This window comes from Bubalus kerabau, chromosome 4 (genome assembly GCF_029407905.1).
Source record: "Bubalus kerabau isolate K-KA32 ecotype Philippines breed swamp buffalo chromosome 4, PCC_UOA_SB_1v2, whole genome shotgun sequence".
In the NCBI taxonomy this organism is placed as follows: Eukaryota; Metazoa; Chordata; class Mammalia; order Artiodactyla; family Bovidae; genus Bubalus; species Bubalus kerabau.
In genome coordinates, this window is record NC_073627.1 from 10,174,553 (window position 1) to 10,191,301 (window position 16,749).

At 44.5% G+C, this 16,749-nt stretch overlaps 1 protein-coding gene across 3 annotated transcripts in view; it reads left to right on the plus strand.

The window, feature by feature from the left end:
• Window positions 1-16,749, plus strand: part of TNRC6C (trinucleotide repeat containing adaptor 6C) — a 113,345-nt gene that overhangs the window by 22,511 nt on the left and 74,085 nt on the right. Inside the window, exon 1 of one of the 3 annotated variants that reach the window (XM_055575247.1) lies at window positions 13,923-14,276. The exons of 1 other annotated variant lie outside the window; for it this stretch is intronic. The gene's annotated coding sequence lies outside the window, so the exon portion shown is untranslated. Of the gene's footprint in view, window positions 1-13,922; window positions 14,277-15,059; window positions 15,422-16,749 lie in introns of those variants that run through there. One more of the 3 variants, XM_055575246.1, reaches the window with a different exon arrangement.

Genomic DNA, 16,749 nt, shown 5'->3' on the forward strand with positions numbered 1-16,749 from the left:
AGTGAGCTGACTGAAAGAGTAATAGAAACATTTGCTCTTTTAAACTGATGTGTGAACATAGTGTTGGACACCAGGTCATACATGTTCACGTACCTTGAGTAAAGAGCAGCATGGCAAATTATAGAACACTCTTCTCAATTAGGTTCCCATAGGATGTCTGTCTAGACTCTGTTGTTTGTTTTTGGTCATATGGACCTAGTGTATGTTTAAAAAACAAAATAGAAAATTTAATTCTTTAAATAATTGGTATTTTTCAGGTAGGTTTTCTTCCTAATCATTTCTGGGATGAGCCTTTGCATTTCACATTTTTAATGTGAAATGCTAACAGTCCTATTAGTACCTGTGTTTTTTCTGCACAAATACAATTGGTCCCAGAATTTATCTCCTGCCTTAGGCTTCATTGTAGAAACCGTTTAGGCAGGCTCATGACTCCAGCACAGACCTTTGAGACCTTCTTTCCTGCTCTCCTCACGTACAAACCCTGGCTCCACAGATGTTTCTGGGTCAGGGGACTGAGTAGACGGTGACAGTGGTATCATCTCTTTTTATATTCGACTTTTCCCTCGTGCAGATTGTCGTAAAGCTATTTCCACCCAGGTCTTGTGCACTTGCCTGCTCTCCCAAATTCGAATTCAACTTTGAGCACAAGTTACTTTAGTGGCTCCCAAAATTGAGTCCACAGTTAACAGTCCTTTCAGTCCATAGAATTGTAACATTTTAAAATACAGTTTACCCTGGAAATGATCTGCAGTCTAGTTCTCTCACTGATAACCACCCCAGGCCTCTGTTACATCACTTCAGTGACTGGCCAGTGGTTATATGGTGCCGGGACTTTGTTCTTTCTACTTCCTAATCCTGAAGGAGAACCTTTTCTGAATTTGTGCAGGTGGATTACAGTCTTTAGAGCATAGAAATACTATGGCATCAAACAAAAACTACGGGGCAAGTGATATTAGGCAAATTCAGACAAATAGAGTTCTCTTTCCCACCTGTCAGGTTTCATACTTGAGGTCTGTGTGTTACTAATTAAATTTAACTTGTAGTTTTATATTTGGTGTCATTTATTTGTTATTTAGGCATGTCTGTGAATGCTACTTATTCATTAGTGTGGCAGTATTAAAGTCTCCAGTTTGATGACACGATTGAAATAGTCTCTAATTTAAGGATTCTTCTATCAGTCAGGAGAGAGAAACCAAGTGGTAATGTGAACAAGGGAAGTTTAATAAAGAATTCTAACGGGAGCTTCCCTGATGGCTCAGCGGTAAAGAATCCTCCTGCCAATGCAGAAGACATGGGTTCAATCCTTGGGCTGGCAAGACCTCCTGGAAAAGGAAATGGCAGCCCACTCGAGGATTCTTGCCTGGGAAATCTCATGGACAGAGGAGCCTGGTGGGCTTCAGTCCATGGAGTCACACGACTTAGCGACTAAACAACAATGACTCTAACAGGGGATTGGAGTAATGAGGGATTTGCTAATTAGAAATAGAGAAAGCTTTAAATTTTGTAGGCACGGTGGAATGAGGAGTAGCCACTGCCTCCAGGGCTGAGATGGGGTGCCCAGTGAGAGCTTCCTGGCTAAGGTCCAGACCTCTGGAGAGGGTACAGCTGTGACTCAGGGATGGCAAAAAAAGTCATGAGCATGATGAGGTGGTGAGGAGGCTTAGGGGTAGGTTGGGCTGGGAGGAAACTGCTGGGAAGTTCCTCAGAGTAGCAGAATGAGGGGGCTATAGGAGTCAGCCAAGAGCAAAACTCTTTTCCTGCTGTGTCTCTCTAGCACCCTCTATTGAAGAAGCTTAACGTCTTGCCAGCTGGCAAAGGAAAATGTTTAAAGGTCCTGGTCTTCACAGAGCTGGCAAAAAACTGAGTGTGAAGCTGGGCGGCAGTAAGTCAATAGCGTGGTTCCCCACCTCCATGTTCCTTAGTAGTCAGGAGATGTTTCTTGGTCAAGATTTCTTGTCATTGGTTACATAGTACCTATTTTAAAATTTCAGTGAAATCCCGATCATTATTAATAACCACTCTGTCTCTTCCGGCTCCCTGGCAGCTCAGCTGGTAAAAAATCTGCCTGCAATGCAGGAGACCCCAGTTCATTTCCTGGATCAGGAAGATACCCTGGAGAAGGGACAGGCTACCCACTCCAGTGTTCTTGGGCTTCCCTGGTGGCTCAGCCCGTAGAGAATCCACCCACAATGCGGGAGACCGGGGTTCGATCCCTGGGTTGGGAAGATACCTGGAAAAGGGAACTGCTACCCATTCTAGTATTCTGGCCTAGAGAATTCCATGGACTGTATAGTCCATGAGGTCGCAGAGTCAACAGGACTGAGCGACTTTCACTTCACTGTCACTTACATACCAGAATGTACCAGCCGGGATGCCTTTATCTGTGAGATGGTTGGAGCATTGTGTCTGTTATTTTAAGCATATTTAAACTACACATATTCAAGTATCATTATGAAAACTGATGATGAAAGTGGAGCAACAATAAAAATTGTGTCATTTTCTGACTTAATTTGAGTCTACTTTAAACAGAAATGAAATAAAGAAAAGGTTTTCACAAAATGGTACTTAAGGACTTCCCTAGCAGTCCAGTGGTTAAGACTCTGCAGTTCCACTGTAGGAGGCATGAGTTCAGTCCCTGGTCAGAGAAATAAGATCCTACATGCTGCATGGCCCGGCCCCCTCAAGAAAAGGTACTTTTAACCTCTGTATTTGTAATTGATATGTGATACGGTAATTTTAAAGCAGCTTTTGTAGTGGTTAAGAATGTTTCCAGAATGTGATTAGTTTTGAGAATCCTAATTGAATAGTGCTAGATCCAGTCAGCACTTTTATAAGTCTAAATTAAATAAATTGTTGATAAACTGTATTTATCAGGATTCTTTGGTTACATGCAACAGAAAGTGACTCTACAAATTAAGGAGGGAGTGGAAGAAGGACTTAGGAAGGATAAGAGGTGGCTGACATCATTGAGGAAAAGCTGAGAAGCCAGTCTCCACAGCCTGCAGAGCCTAGGCGGCAAGTGCTGGTGGGCAGGTCTGGAGGTCACGGTCTTTGAGATGGATCTGCTTCAGCTGCTTGCCCCTCATCTCAGGATTAACATTCCAGGGAGTGTCTTGATTGGACTCATAGGTAGCAGGCCACAGGAGCGACTTGTTCCTTGGCTCAAAGGATATATATTACCAAGACTTAATTCTCACTCCGCTTCTTAGCTTCTCTCCCTCGGCGTCAGCTTCATTTCCAGAACCTCTGTGGTCAAGGCCTTCGACTTCCGTTCCTGTGATCCTCTGGGGTGCATGAAGTTGCCCAGTATCTAGGCGCTGCGGCCCAGGAAGTGCAGTGCTTTTGGACTGGCCAGACGCCTCTCTGGAGCCTCTGTTCCAAACCTCAGAGTGAGAGAAGGACTGGCACTTGGGGAAATTGGAGTACAGTTTCCAATGGGGGGAGTAAAGGAAGCTGAGCGGCAAAAATACCGGATGGAGGTGATCACCTTCATTGTTCAGAGAAAAGCCTACCAGATGGGGAACATCATTTTTCTGTGATAAAAAGCCAGTGGAAGAAGATTGCAAGATGTTGGGAAGGGCTGGTGGGACAGGGAAGTGGCTGCATGTCTTTGGTTAGACAGCAGGCAGCACGTGTGTGCTTCTCAGAGTCTGGTCAGTCACATTGCCCCCACTGAGGCTGCTGTTGGGTTTGTTCTGGTTTGGTGCTTTAGCCGCAGTTGTAAGTGCTGAGAGAAATCCTGAAGCTGAAGTCCGTATTAGCGCTAAATGAAACCCGTGTCAGAGTTCTGGAATACCTTGAGGCCTGCTGGTTCTGCCATGCCTCTGCTCAGATCTCAGTGATGCTTCTGCATCCTTCCAAAGTAAAGGTTCCTGCAGTCAGCATTCCCAATCAGTGTCTCGTCCTTTCCTCCAAAGCTTCCCTCTGTACCTTATGGTACCCTGGTCTATGGAAAATGAAGACTTTTATCTTGAGCTCTGTACTCTTCCCAACTCATTCCATGCCCTCCCCCCCTCCATTCAGCTGAAGCCCCATCTCTCATTAGGCCAGGAATGGAGAGGGAAGGAGTTGCATGAGAGAGGGATTCAACATTTTCCGGAGCCCCTGTCTGCTCCCCGTGACCATTTACAAATCATTACTTTTGTTGCTTTTGTTTTTTATTTTTGTTTTTATTCACTTTTTAAAAAAAGTTACATACAGTACAGTTCAGTCTCTGGTGCACAGTTATATAAGTTTCAATGAATCCATGCAGTGTATATGTCATGTTTATAGGTGCATATAGCCACCGTCATAATCAAGATTCAGACTAGTTCTGTCATCTTCCAACGAGTTCCTTTCCTTGCTCTGTCCCTTTGTAGTAATATCTTCTTCATTCCCAGCCCCAGGCAATCACAGGTCTGTTTTATGTTCCTCTGATTTTTCTCTTTTTCCAGTTTGTCATGTAAATGGAACTATGCAGCACATATCCGTTTGAATCTGGCTGCTTGTACTTAATATTACGATATGTCTGAGTGTGGTTTTTCTTTGAGTTTATCTCATTTGGAGTTTACATAGCTTTTTGAATCTGTAAATTTATATATATCACCAAATTTGGGACATTTTCCACCATTATTTTCTCAGATTTATTTTTCTCCTCTACTTTTCACCAGTCTTTTTCTCCTCTACTTCTGAAACCCTAATGACATGAGTGTTGGGTCTTTTGGTATTATCCCACAGCTCCCTGAGACTCCACTTTCTTATCTTTTTTCTGTCTGTTCTTCAGATCAGATCATTTCTTGTGCTCAAATTAAGTTCACAAATTGTCTCCTCTCACCCATTCTTTCATTGTGCCCATCTAGTGAAGTTTTTTATTCGGATATTTTGTCTTTCAGTTCTAAAGTTTCCACCTGAGGGAGTTCCCTGGTGGCCCAGTGATTAGGACTCTGCACTTTTGCTGCCAAGGACAAGGGTTCACTCCCTGGTCAGGGAAGTAGGATCCTGCAAACCAAAAAATGAAAAATAAGTGAATGAATAAATAAAATTTCCACTGTGTTCTGTTTTATAGTTTCTGTTTATCTGTTGTGAACATCTATGTTCCCATTTGTTTCCAGGCATTTACCTTTATTTGCCTCTTGGAGCATAGTTATAATAACTTTTAAAGGCTTTGATAATTCCAACAGCTAGGTCACCTGGGAGTTAGCATCCCCGGAGTTTTGTCCTGACAGTTTGGCCACATTTTCCTGGTTCTTTGTATGAAGAGTAATTTTGAGTTTTATCCGGGACCTTCTGGATATGTTGTATGGGCCTTGAGTGCTATTAAACTCCTCAGGAGCATGTTGATTTTGTTGTTGTTGTTACTTACTTTATTTTGTTTTTGTTTAGCAGGCAATCAAGCCAGTTAGGTTCAGACCACAAAGCCTGTCTGGCGCTGTGTGGGTAGTGATTCGAAGGTTGTTCAGTTTCCCAAGCCTTCACTATGCTATGCTGCCTTGGGCCGGGCCCATGTGTGTGCCACTCAAGGGTTAGTTCAGGACTCTGCGGGGAGCAGGACAGGTAGTTGAAATTGTAGTTCAGTTTTCCAAACCTTTGCTCCTGTTTGGGGTCTGTCACACACATGCATAACTCGAAGGGGAACTGGAACTGGAAGTTGATGGACAGAATCTGAGGGGTTCCTCCAGCCGATTGCTCTCTGGGTCTGCCACACTCTCTAGCTCTCAGGAGCTCATTTTCCTAGTTCTTTGTTCAGAAAGATGAGGTTCTTTTGGCGTCAGCTGCCTGGGCCGCCACAGCACAGCTCTGTGACCAGAGCCGACCTCCGGTCAAAATAACAACAAACAGGCAGCAAGAGAAGAAGGGGAAGTGAGAAGCTCGCCCCCGTACGGCTGCCTCCCCGAGTTCAGACTCCTCTACCTAGTTGACTGGCTTTTGTTTACTTTTCACAGTTTGGGTTTTTTTGTATGTGTATTGTACCTCATCCAGTTTTTTTGTTATAGTAGCAGAGAGGCTGTGGTGGGTTTATTCCATCTTGACTGGCCCCCAAAGTCTTACAGCATGACCTAATTAGTTTTTTATGTTGTATAACAGACTACCACAAACTGAAAGCAATGCACATTTATTGTTTCACCATTTCTGAGGGTGAGGTGGCTAAGCATGGGTTAGCAGCGAAGGCCAGGGCTGGGTTTTCATGGGAGAGAGGGCTTGACTGGGGAAAGGTGGGCTTCCACGCTCACTCAGGCTGTTGGCAGAATTCATTTCCTTGCAGCAGTAGGATTCATGGCAGCTATTGTTTCAAAGCTGACCCCTGAAAGGGAGCTAAAGCAAGTCTGCTAAACAGATGGAGCTTTCTAATGTAGTCAAGGAAGCGGTATTGCATCACCTTCGCCATATTCTAATGGTGAGAAGCAAGTCATAGGCTCCTCCCATGCTCATGGGGAGGGCATCATGCAAAGGTGTGACCAGCAGGAGACCTTAGAGTCTCCCTGACTACAGTATTCTTTGATCCTCAAATAAAAATTCTTCCTTCCACCCTCTGCTCCTGTTAATATTTGTCAGAGCTGTGGTACCCTCTTCTACCCCACCTCTTGGGGTCATGCTGAACAACTGTGTGGGTTTTTTTATGCAATCCAGCCCATACTTGAGACTCCAGGTTCTTGACCTTCTATGCCAATGACCTACTTTAGAACCTGGTTTTGTGACTTTGAATCTCAAGCTTAAGCCGTCTACTCCATTATTCTGTTTATTCCATACTCGGTCGAGTATTAAGCATAATTCCAGCCTCACTGTCACTTTCCTGTTAGAGTCTGTGCCCCTTCAAGGTCTAAGGCTGTTTTGTTAATATATCTTATCCTTTTCATACTGCCTAGAAGGGTGTAAGCGAGTATGTCCTTACAGATAGCAGGTATTCAAACACATTCTGAAAAGTTAAGAACCTGAAATGTTTCTGTGACGACTGGACAGGATACCACTTCTTTCCCCTTCCTTTTTCAATTTTGCCTGATAACATTTATTCCTAACATAAACACTGCCAGGAAATTCTAATTAAATTAGCTAGTGCGTGCACACACACTGAATTACTGAATATTTTAATGACATGACATTGGAGTCCAACCAGTATGACTTCAGAGCATAAACTGTGATGTGTCCTACAGGTGGAACTGGGTTACAGTTTCTTGTGACTAAACCTCCCAGCCAAAACAAGCCCACCCTCTTTTGTGTGTATGCAAAAAGGCAGTAATTAACTAATAAAACACTGGAATTTGGAACACTTTCCACCTAGAATACCTCTGCATAGGGTAGCTACATCTCCAGCCATAATTTCATCTTTCAAACCATGTTTCTCTGGGAGAAGGTATAGTTAACTGGGAAGACTGAGATGATTGGTACCTAGAGTCTCCACTTACAGGCAGTCTCCTGCCTCCCCTCCCTTCTTTTTCTAGCTGCTTCCAAAATATAAGTGGCTTCTTTCTCCACCCAAAGCCTTCTAATCCGGTGGTTGCTAAACTATTTGAGAATAAAAGAAATATGCATCTTGAAAATCCAGATTATTAAAAATATTTTCTTTCTAATAGCATTCAGTAGACTAGGGACACATTACTGTATGTCTCCCCACACAAAGCACAGACAATCTGTGTCCATTTTGGCCCTTCAGACTTGCTCTGGGTCCTGAAGTTGAGCCCCATATCAGATTTCTCTTTTCCTAGTTTCCACTATTACTGAAGCATAAACTGTACCACTAATCGAAGCAATGCTGTGTTCTTTAGCAGAAGCCAAATAGACTAAAGCTGGAGTTATTTGTAGTGGTGGTAAACTAGAAATGAGGTGAATGTGTATGAATAGAGGAATAACAGGGTAGAATATGGGGGGCCTTCCCTGGTGGTCCAGTGGTTAAGACTTTACCTTCCTGTGCAGGGCGTTCAGGTTTGATCCCTTGTCAGGGAGCTGAGATTCCACATGCCTCACTGCCAAAACACCAAGACATAAAAAACCAGAAGCAATATTGTAACATTTAATAAGACTTAAAGCAAAATAGAATATGATAACATTTACACCATAGTATATTTTGTAGTGAACTCCAGGAGTTGGTGATGGACAAGGAGGCCTGGCGTGCTGCGATTCATGGGGTCAACAAAGAGTCGGACACGACTGAGCGACTGATCTGATCTGATATTTTGTAGCCATTAGAAATGATAGATTAGGGACTTCCCTGGTGGTCCAGTGGTTAAGAATCTGCCTTTCAAAGCAGGAGTTGTGGGTTTGATCCCTGGTCAGGGAACTAAGATCTCACACACGTGCATGCTCAGTCACAGTCTGGTCTGACTCTTTGCAACCCCGTGGACTGTAGCCCACCAGGCTCCGTTGCCCATACAATCTTCCGGGCACAAATACTGGAATCGAGTTGCCATTTCCTCCTCCAGAGGATCTTCCTGATGCAGGGATCACTCCTGGGTCTCCTGCACCTCCTGCATTGGCAGGCAGATTTTTTACCACTGGCACCACTTAGGAAGCCCAAGCTCCCATATACGTGGGGCTGCTAAGCTGACGCACCACAGCTTAGAGAGAAGCCTGTGTGCTGCAGTGAAGAGCCCACATGCCGCAGCTAACATCTGATGCAGCCAGAAGTAAAAGGTTTTTTTTAAAAGAAAGGAAAACAAGTGCTAAGTCTCGCTAATAGCCAGAGAAATGCAAAATAAAGTAATAATGAGATATCATCATTAAATAGACCAGGTCTGTCAGTTGGGAGAATGGATGAGGAAAGAGAGAGACACATTGAATGAGGAAAACAAGATGCAAAAAAAGGTGTATAACACGATCTCTGTATGACAAAACAATGATCAGATAAAATCCTTTGCAAAAATACATAAATGTGTATGATTCCATATAATTACATGAACATGGCGAAAGGCTCAGAAGAATATGAGCTCAGTGGCTTCATGGGTTATCTGGAAGGGAGGTGGAGGAGAGTGGACCGCTGACTTGGGTGTGGAGAGAGAAGAAAGTGAGTAAGGGGATGCCAGGCAAATGAGAAACAAAAGCAAAGTTTATATTGGGAAAAATGCATAAGATTACATTTACACTTGTGTGTAAAACCATATATATTTAAATGAAAGTTTTAAGTTGAAATTTAACTTAAGCAACTTCCCTGGTGGTCCAGTGGCCTTGGAGTCCAATCCCTGTTCAGAGAACTAGATAAAGATCCCTTGTGCCATAACTGAGACCCTGTGCAGCCAAATAAATATTTTTTAATTAAAATTTTAAAATGCAGTTTTCCCAACCTGGCCATCCCTCTTCTTTATTTCCCATACAGCTTGACTTGTAAATCCACCTCACAACTTCTCCACACAGGGAAAAAAAAAAAAAAAAATACAGTTTATAATCTTTTACTAGCCTCAAAAGGTAGATAGAAATGTATTAAATATTACTTGGTCATTTCAGGAAATTAAGTTTCCCTGGGAAAGAAAGTACACTTATCGAAGATGTTCTTCCAGTATAAATTTCACCTGAGGGACTTCCCTGGTGGTCCACTAGCTAAGAGTCCACCTTGCAATGCAGGGGACGCGAGTTCGATCCCTGGTTGGGGAAGTAAGATGCCACACATCACAGAACAGCTCAGCGGGCGCATTGCAACCAGTGAGTCTGAGCATTTCAAGGCAAGATCTGATGCGGCAAATAAATAAATAAAAATGTTAAAAAAAATTTTTTTCACCTGAGTTTATGGACCAGAAATTGTACCAGCAATGTCCTGAATGATGACAGGCTTTTTTTCTCAGTGCCACAGAGACAGAAGACAGTCCTGCCCCCAAGGTGCTTACGGCCCAGAGTGCAGGAGGAAACACACAGTGTTCCCTAAAAGCAGGACCTTAGCTCTAACAGATAACATGAGCAGGCGGCGTCACCCGGCAGGCTTCTCAGCTCTCATCGCGTTGTGTCATCTCGCTGTTGGAATAGTCATCATTTGTTTGAGGCATTATTTATATGAATAGCCTGAAAAGCGTATTAACCCCTCCTTGTCACTGCTGTGAGCCCAGAGAGCTTATACTGCCACTGTTCAGAGAGTATTTGTTAAGTGAATCAGCCCTTCTGTTTGTCCCTGATGCCTACCTCCCACGGTAAAGAGCACATGCTAGTTGTGTGGTGAACATATGAGATGATCTTAAGGTTTAGGCTTTCTAGGAAAGGAGCAGATGAAAATAGCTTACAAGGAAGTGGAAGTCAGGGAACAGGAGGTTTCCGTAAAGATAATGCATGGGTGCAGTGGAAACAGGAGTAAGCGTAGGAGGTTATGGTCAGAATGCAGAATAGTGACATCTAATGTTTGAGCAGTTCTGGATGCTTAAGATCTAGTAGTTAATACTTTGAATAAAACACTCTTTATTCACCCTTTATGATCAGGGGAAAGGCTGCATGTTTTGTTCTTTGAGGCTACTTTAGCAAACTAGCCAGCTCCCCAACCAGTCTTCCTAAAGCAAAGCCCATGAGGAAGCAAGTCCAGCCCCATGCACTCAAAACAAATCAGTTTATTTATTTATTTTTAATTGGAGGATAATTGCTTTACAACGTTGGGTTGGTTTCTGCTGTACATCACCATGAATCAGCCACAGGGATACATAGTCCATCCCTCCTGAACCTCACTCCCACCTCCCACCCCATCCCACCCCTCTAGGTTGTTGTCACCAAGCACCAGGTTGAGCTCCCTGTGTACTAATTGGTTTTTTGGTACGTTGAATGGTCAAACCAAAGATGACCAGACAATTGAGAAAAGATTCACATCAAAGGGAGCCTAAGGGAGGTAGTGTCCAGAAAGGAAACAAACAATGCAGAAAATTGGAAGAACTTCAGATAAACTCTAATTAATCTCCTCAGCTAGCATAAAAGTGACCTGTATCTATAAAATAAGAACCCAGTGGTGTGGGAAAAGAGCAACTAAAAAACAAGAAAGTTAATGTAAAATTTTAATATCATGGAATAGGAAACTCAGTAGAAGAACTTGAAAGATCAAGTCTTTAAAAATTGAGAGCAACAATAGCAAAAAAAGTAGAAAACATAAAGGTAAATTATAATGATCCATCTAATAGATTTAATATGTTGTTCAGAAAGCAGAAGATGTTTTCAATAAAGCAGAGAACCGAAAGTACCACCTTTATATTGAAAACATCAGCCAAATACTAAGCACCTATAATGGCGGAGAAAGACACTGAGGTGCACATCATCATGAAATTTCAGAATCCTGGGGGTGACAGGAAGCTTTGGGAGGAAATCACCTAGAAAGGACTAAAAAGCAAAACGACATCAGACATCTCTTAAGTAGGTAGCAGATGCTGGAATGCAGGGGCGTGGTGCCTTCAAACTTAATTCTTGACCTAGAATTTATGCTCAGCCAAACCATCAGTGAAACAAAAAGGTAGCCAATTCCAGCATAATTGAGGGCATCATTCAAGGAGGAAGACAAGGGAAGTCACAGGATGACGGAGTTAATAAGTTCAGGTCAGCATTCATGGGTGGGCAGTGATGAGTTTGCACACACTGTTCCTTCTGCTTAGTCTGTTTTCTCCTTTCCCACTGTATTGATGGAAATGACACAGTGATACAGAGTTACATATAAGGAACAATTAAATCATAATGAAAGCAGGCTCCAGAAAGAGATACAAAGGTCCCAGAAGCATGTGAAAAGATGCTTGACACCACTATCATGAGGGAAATGCAAATCAAAACCACAGTGTGGTACTTAGGATAGGCAAATTAATAAAAACAGAAAATAGAACGGGTGGTTGTCAGGGCCTGGGGGTGGGGGGGATAGTGGGGAGTTATTTCATGGGCAGAGTTTCAGTTTTACGAGGTAGAAAGAGTTCTGGAGATGGGTTATACAACCATAGGACTGTAACTTTACGCTTAAAAAATGGTTTAAGATGGCAGATTTTATGTATATTTTACCACAATTAAAATTTTTAAAAAAATGAAATGACTGGAGGAACTTAGAAAACCCTAGCATAGTGCTCCCAACACAGAGTGACCTGGACCAAGGCTCTGAAGGGAGTTTGGGCAATGCGGTTGAGGAGAGTGCTCCTGTTTTTAAACTGGAGGAGGGCGGATATGTAAAAAACAAAAACAGAATTTTTGTAGGGAGGATAGAGCAAGAGGGAAAGAAAAACAACTAGGAACTCTGGGAAAAGCAGCTACACAGGTTAAATGTCTGCACCATGTACTACCTAGCTCTGCATCGAACATTAACATACTGCTTTTAAAGCAAATGCCATTCATTGATTTAATTCATAGTGGAGAAGGAAATGGCAGCCCACTCCAGTATTCTTGCCGGGAGAATCCCAGGGACGGGGAGCCTGGTGGGCTGCCGTCTATGGGGTCGCACAGAGTCGGACACAACTGAAGTGACTTAGCAGCAGCAGCAGTAACCAACTTAATGGACTTGAGCTTGAGCAAACTCCAGGAGACAGTGAAGGACAGGGAAGCCTGGCATGCTGCAGTCCATGGGGTCACAAAGAGTCGGACACGACCGAGTGACTGAACAACAGGTGATAGGGTGGAAGACTGGGGTACTGAAGAACCACATCCACCTCCGTCATTGTAGAAATTAAACTGTTAATCAGAGAAGGCAATGGCAACCCACTCCAGTACTCTTGCCTGGAAAATCCCGTGGATGGAGGAGCCTGGTAGGCTGCAGACCATGGGATCGTAAAGAGTCAGACAGGACTGAGCAACTTCACTTTCACTTTTCCCTTTCATGCATTGGAGAAGGAAATGGCAACCCACTCCAGTGTTCTTGCCTGGAGAATCCCAGGGACAGAGGAGCCTAGTGGGCTGTGTCTGTGGGGTCGCACAGAGTCTGACACGACTGAAGTGACTTAGCAGCAGCAGCAGCAAACTGTTAACATCTCAAATTGATAAGTCAAGATACAAGAATATAGGCATTTTTAAAGGTACACGACTATACAGTCACATCGAGAATATTCTTAGTGTGTGTTATCTCCATGGAGAGAGCCTGTGAACCCTGGAGAAGGAAGAATCTCTTTTTGCTACATATCTTTTGTACTCTTTATGCTTTCTCATGAGCATGTATTACTTTATAAATAAAAATGAGATTCAATGCTGTTAAAAAAAATTATAAATGAAAAATGGCATAAATTGTATACCAGGAGATAGAAGAAAGTAGTGCTAGTTAGGTGGAATATTAGATGAAATTTTCTTAAAGTTCAAACATTTGAATCATGCTTTAGTCATAGAAACATGACCTCAGGCAGGAAAGTGTAAGGTATCTCAGGGCTACATGAGATGTTTATTTCCAGCATTTTATTTCAATACTATGAAAGTGAAAGTCACTCAGTCATGTCCGACTCTGCGACTGTATAGTCCATGGAATTCTCCAGGCAAGAATAGGGGAGTGGGTAGCCTTTCTCATCTCCCGGGAATCTTCCCAACCCAGGGATCAAACCCAGGTCTCCCGAATTGCAGGTAGATTCTTTACCAGCTGAGCCACAGGGGAAGCCCCTAAACTGTACTGCTAGGGGAATAGGTGGTTCTAATTAATATAACTTTCAGAGTAATAAAATTAAGCAAAAATAATTTTTATTCCATCTTCTATAGAATACCTTTTTTTAAAAGGTAGCTCTACTTGCCTACCTTATTAAATTTGATATCAGAAGATAATTGAAGGCTTTCATTGTGCTGTAGATTAAGAAAGCATGCACAAGTGGGGTAGCTGCAGGGTAAGGGAGTTAGAGAAGGCGAGGTTCGGAACAAGACCGAGACCGGCGATTTCCAGGAGCAGATCACCTTTAATGAGGCGGGAATGGGCAGCAGCCAGATTAGCGAGCTGCTGCACCAGCCCAAGAGAAGAGTAGTATATATAGGCATATATGTGGAAAGCTGCTGTCTCAGGGGGCCTGTTCTTCTCCAAGGTTGTTCAGAGTAGTTATCTCTTAAACGGCTGGGACAAGGAATCCTGGAGATCGGCCAGAGGCTGGACTGGGTGGGAGCTGGGCATAATCAACCTGAATGTCCTTTTTTTCCCCCCTTCGGGTGAGAGAGTTCTTTGTTTTGCATAGAATGGTGGGAAGGACCTGGAGGGGAGTTTTAACTCCCGGCTATTTTGAGCCATATAACTTTCCTTCAGCAGTCAGGGCACTCCTAGTTTTTATTTGTTCCCCTTTTCCCTAGACGTGTGGCAACAGCGTGGTGATTCCAGCACCGGTGCATCATTCGCAGAGCTTGACTGTGCTTTGAAAGAATATTTAAACACAGATTTCTTAGTGTCTCTGCACCTTTTAACATGAAAAGATTCCTAGAAGGTATTACCTTAGATAATGAACGTTTCCCAAGCTTGAGAATTGTACTGACCTCCTTCTAAAAGTTGTTTCTCAACCTTGGCTGGACATTGGAGTCATCTGGAAGCTTTTAAATAAAACTCCTGATGTCTGAGTTCTGTTCCCTGATCTCACTGAAAACAGTTGCAGCCTTGGCATTGGAAGTTTGTGGAGGGAGGGGGGTCGTTCTGTGAAAAAAGTTGCTCCTTTTTTTTTTTTTTTTTTTTTGCTGCCCTGGGTTTTCATTAGCTCATAGGCTTAGTTGCCCCATAGCAGGTGGGATCTTACTTCCCCTTCCCCACCAGGGATCGAACCCACAGCCCTTGCCTTAAGGAGGCAGGTTCTTAACCACTGGACCACCAGGGAAGTCCGCTTCCTGGGTGGTTCTGATGAGAGGCCAAGAACCACTGTTTTAAAGGAAGACTAATCTCTTAGGTGGGCTTTCCTGGTGGCTTAAAAATGCAGGATCCAGTATTCTTGCTCAGGAAATCCTGTGGACAGAGGAGACTGGTGGGCTGCAGTCCGTGGCATCACAAACAGTTGAACACAACTGAGCCCAACAAGGACAGTCTCTTAGGTGCCCCCCCCCCAATCAAGCTGATTTAAATTATTTTCCTTATGATTATACTCAGATATATACAGACTGACGCTAGGTTGAGATCCCCTATGCGTGCAGTAGTCGTAAGCACTTTTACAAGTTAAAAACAAACTTCAAAATTAAGAAATTACACAACAGTGGTGGGTGGATAACGCTGTTGTACTGAGGCTTTTGTGTGTGTTGTTCTTTCTTATTCTGTTAAGTTCTCCTTCCCACCTGTGTCAGTCCAGGCCCACTGAGGAGGCAGAGACTGCATGGCAATATCAACAGGGAATGTCTATTATAAGGATAATTAAATTGTGCATGCTAAGTCTCTTCAGTCATGTCCAACTCTTTGCAGCCCCATAGACTGTAGCCCACCAGGCTCCTCTGTCCACGGGATTCTCCAGGCAAGAATACTGGAGTGAATTGCCATGACCTACCTCCAGGGAATCTTCCCGACCCAGGAATTGAACCCACGTCTCCTGCTGCTCCTGCATTGCAGGCAGAATCCTTACCACTGAGCCACTAGGGGAAGCCCAATTAAACTGTGGTAAGAGAGGAACTCTAGAAGACCATGCGCTAGCTAGGGCTGAGGGAGAGAGCCTGAGGAAGGCCCAGTTGGAGGGGGCCCTCCCCGAGGCTGGGGCTCACGCCCCCTGTGCAGCCCCCTGGGTGGCAGAGCGGCTCCCCGCATCGCCCAGGTCAGCCAGTGGGCAGTTGGTGGTCACAGGAAGTGCTGCTCCAGCCGTGGAGAGCCGCTACCAGTAGCCCATCACACGGGCACACAGGAGTGGGGGCCCCTGGTGGCAGCCTTCCCGGTGCGAGCTGCTGCTGATGGCCAGGCATGCCGGTGCGCAAAGGGGCAGGGTCAGTGCCGTGGGCACAGAGCACGTGGCGTCCCCATCAGGAAGGCCACGGCCGCATCATGGGGAGAAGACCATAGAGACTGGAGTGGGAGCGTGGCAAGCAGCAGGAGGCCCGCAGGGTGTGTGCTGACAGGGTCACTGGAAGCCGACCCTGGATCACGCCAGAGCTGCAGGGTTGCTAGGAGGCTGCCCCTTCTCTTCTCGCTCCGTGGCCAGAGTCCTCCCCAGGGGTCCTCAAGCCACATGCTGACCTCACAGCAGGCTAGCCCCTGGCTCCTGCAGGTTCCTCTGGGGCCCTGCACTGGGAAACTTCTGCATGGCACTCACAGGGAAGAAGGGCTTAAGGGAACACATCCATCATTGCATGGCGTGTGCTGGAGGGTGAATCTGGAGCTGACAAGCTGTGAGTTGATAACCAACAACAGCCCGCCCTGTGCCAACCAGACACTTCTGCGACATTAAGCTGTAGCTCATAAGCCACCTGACTCTTCGGAAGTTGCTCGGTGCTGTGTTCAGTGTACCCTTCCAGCAGCTCCCCATGCTGTGTAGGGAGCTCTGTTTAAAAAACAATTGGTTTGTCGAACAAACAAGGTGTGCCTAAGAATTGCCTCCAAAGACTCTGACTTGGTTGTTCTAGAGTGGGACCCACGAGTCTGCAATTTTAATCTGGAAAATGTGATGATGGTGGTCCCTGAGACAGAAATACTGGTCTGGAGCTGGACTGTAGGGACTGTGTCTTTTTCTCCATCTTGTCCTCTAATGCCCGGTGCACTGCCTGCTGGAAGATTGGTAGTCAGCAGATGTGGGCCAAGTGAATGGCTGCCACCAGTGGCTGTGTGCTCTGGCACCTACAGAGAAGTGGAGCCCTGGAGGGGGCGGGGGGTGACCGGCCATGTCTAATGCCTCTCCTCAAAATATCCTTCTTCGTACCATGCGTGGAACTTTGCTTGACTTGCAACTTTTGGCAGCTAATGTTTTGTTTTGTTTTTCATTTTGAATCATTGATTTTAAA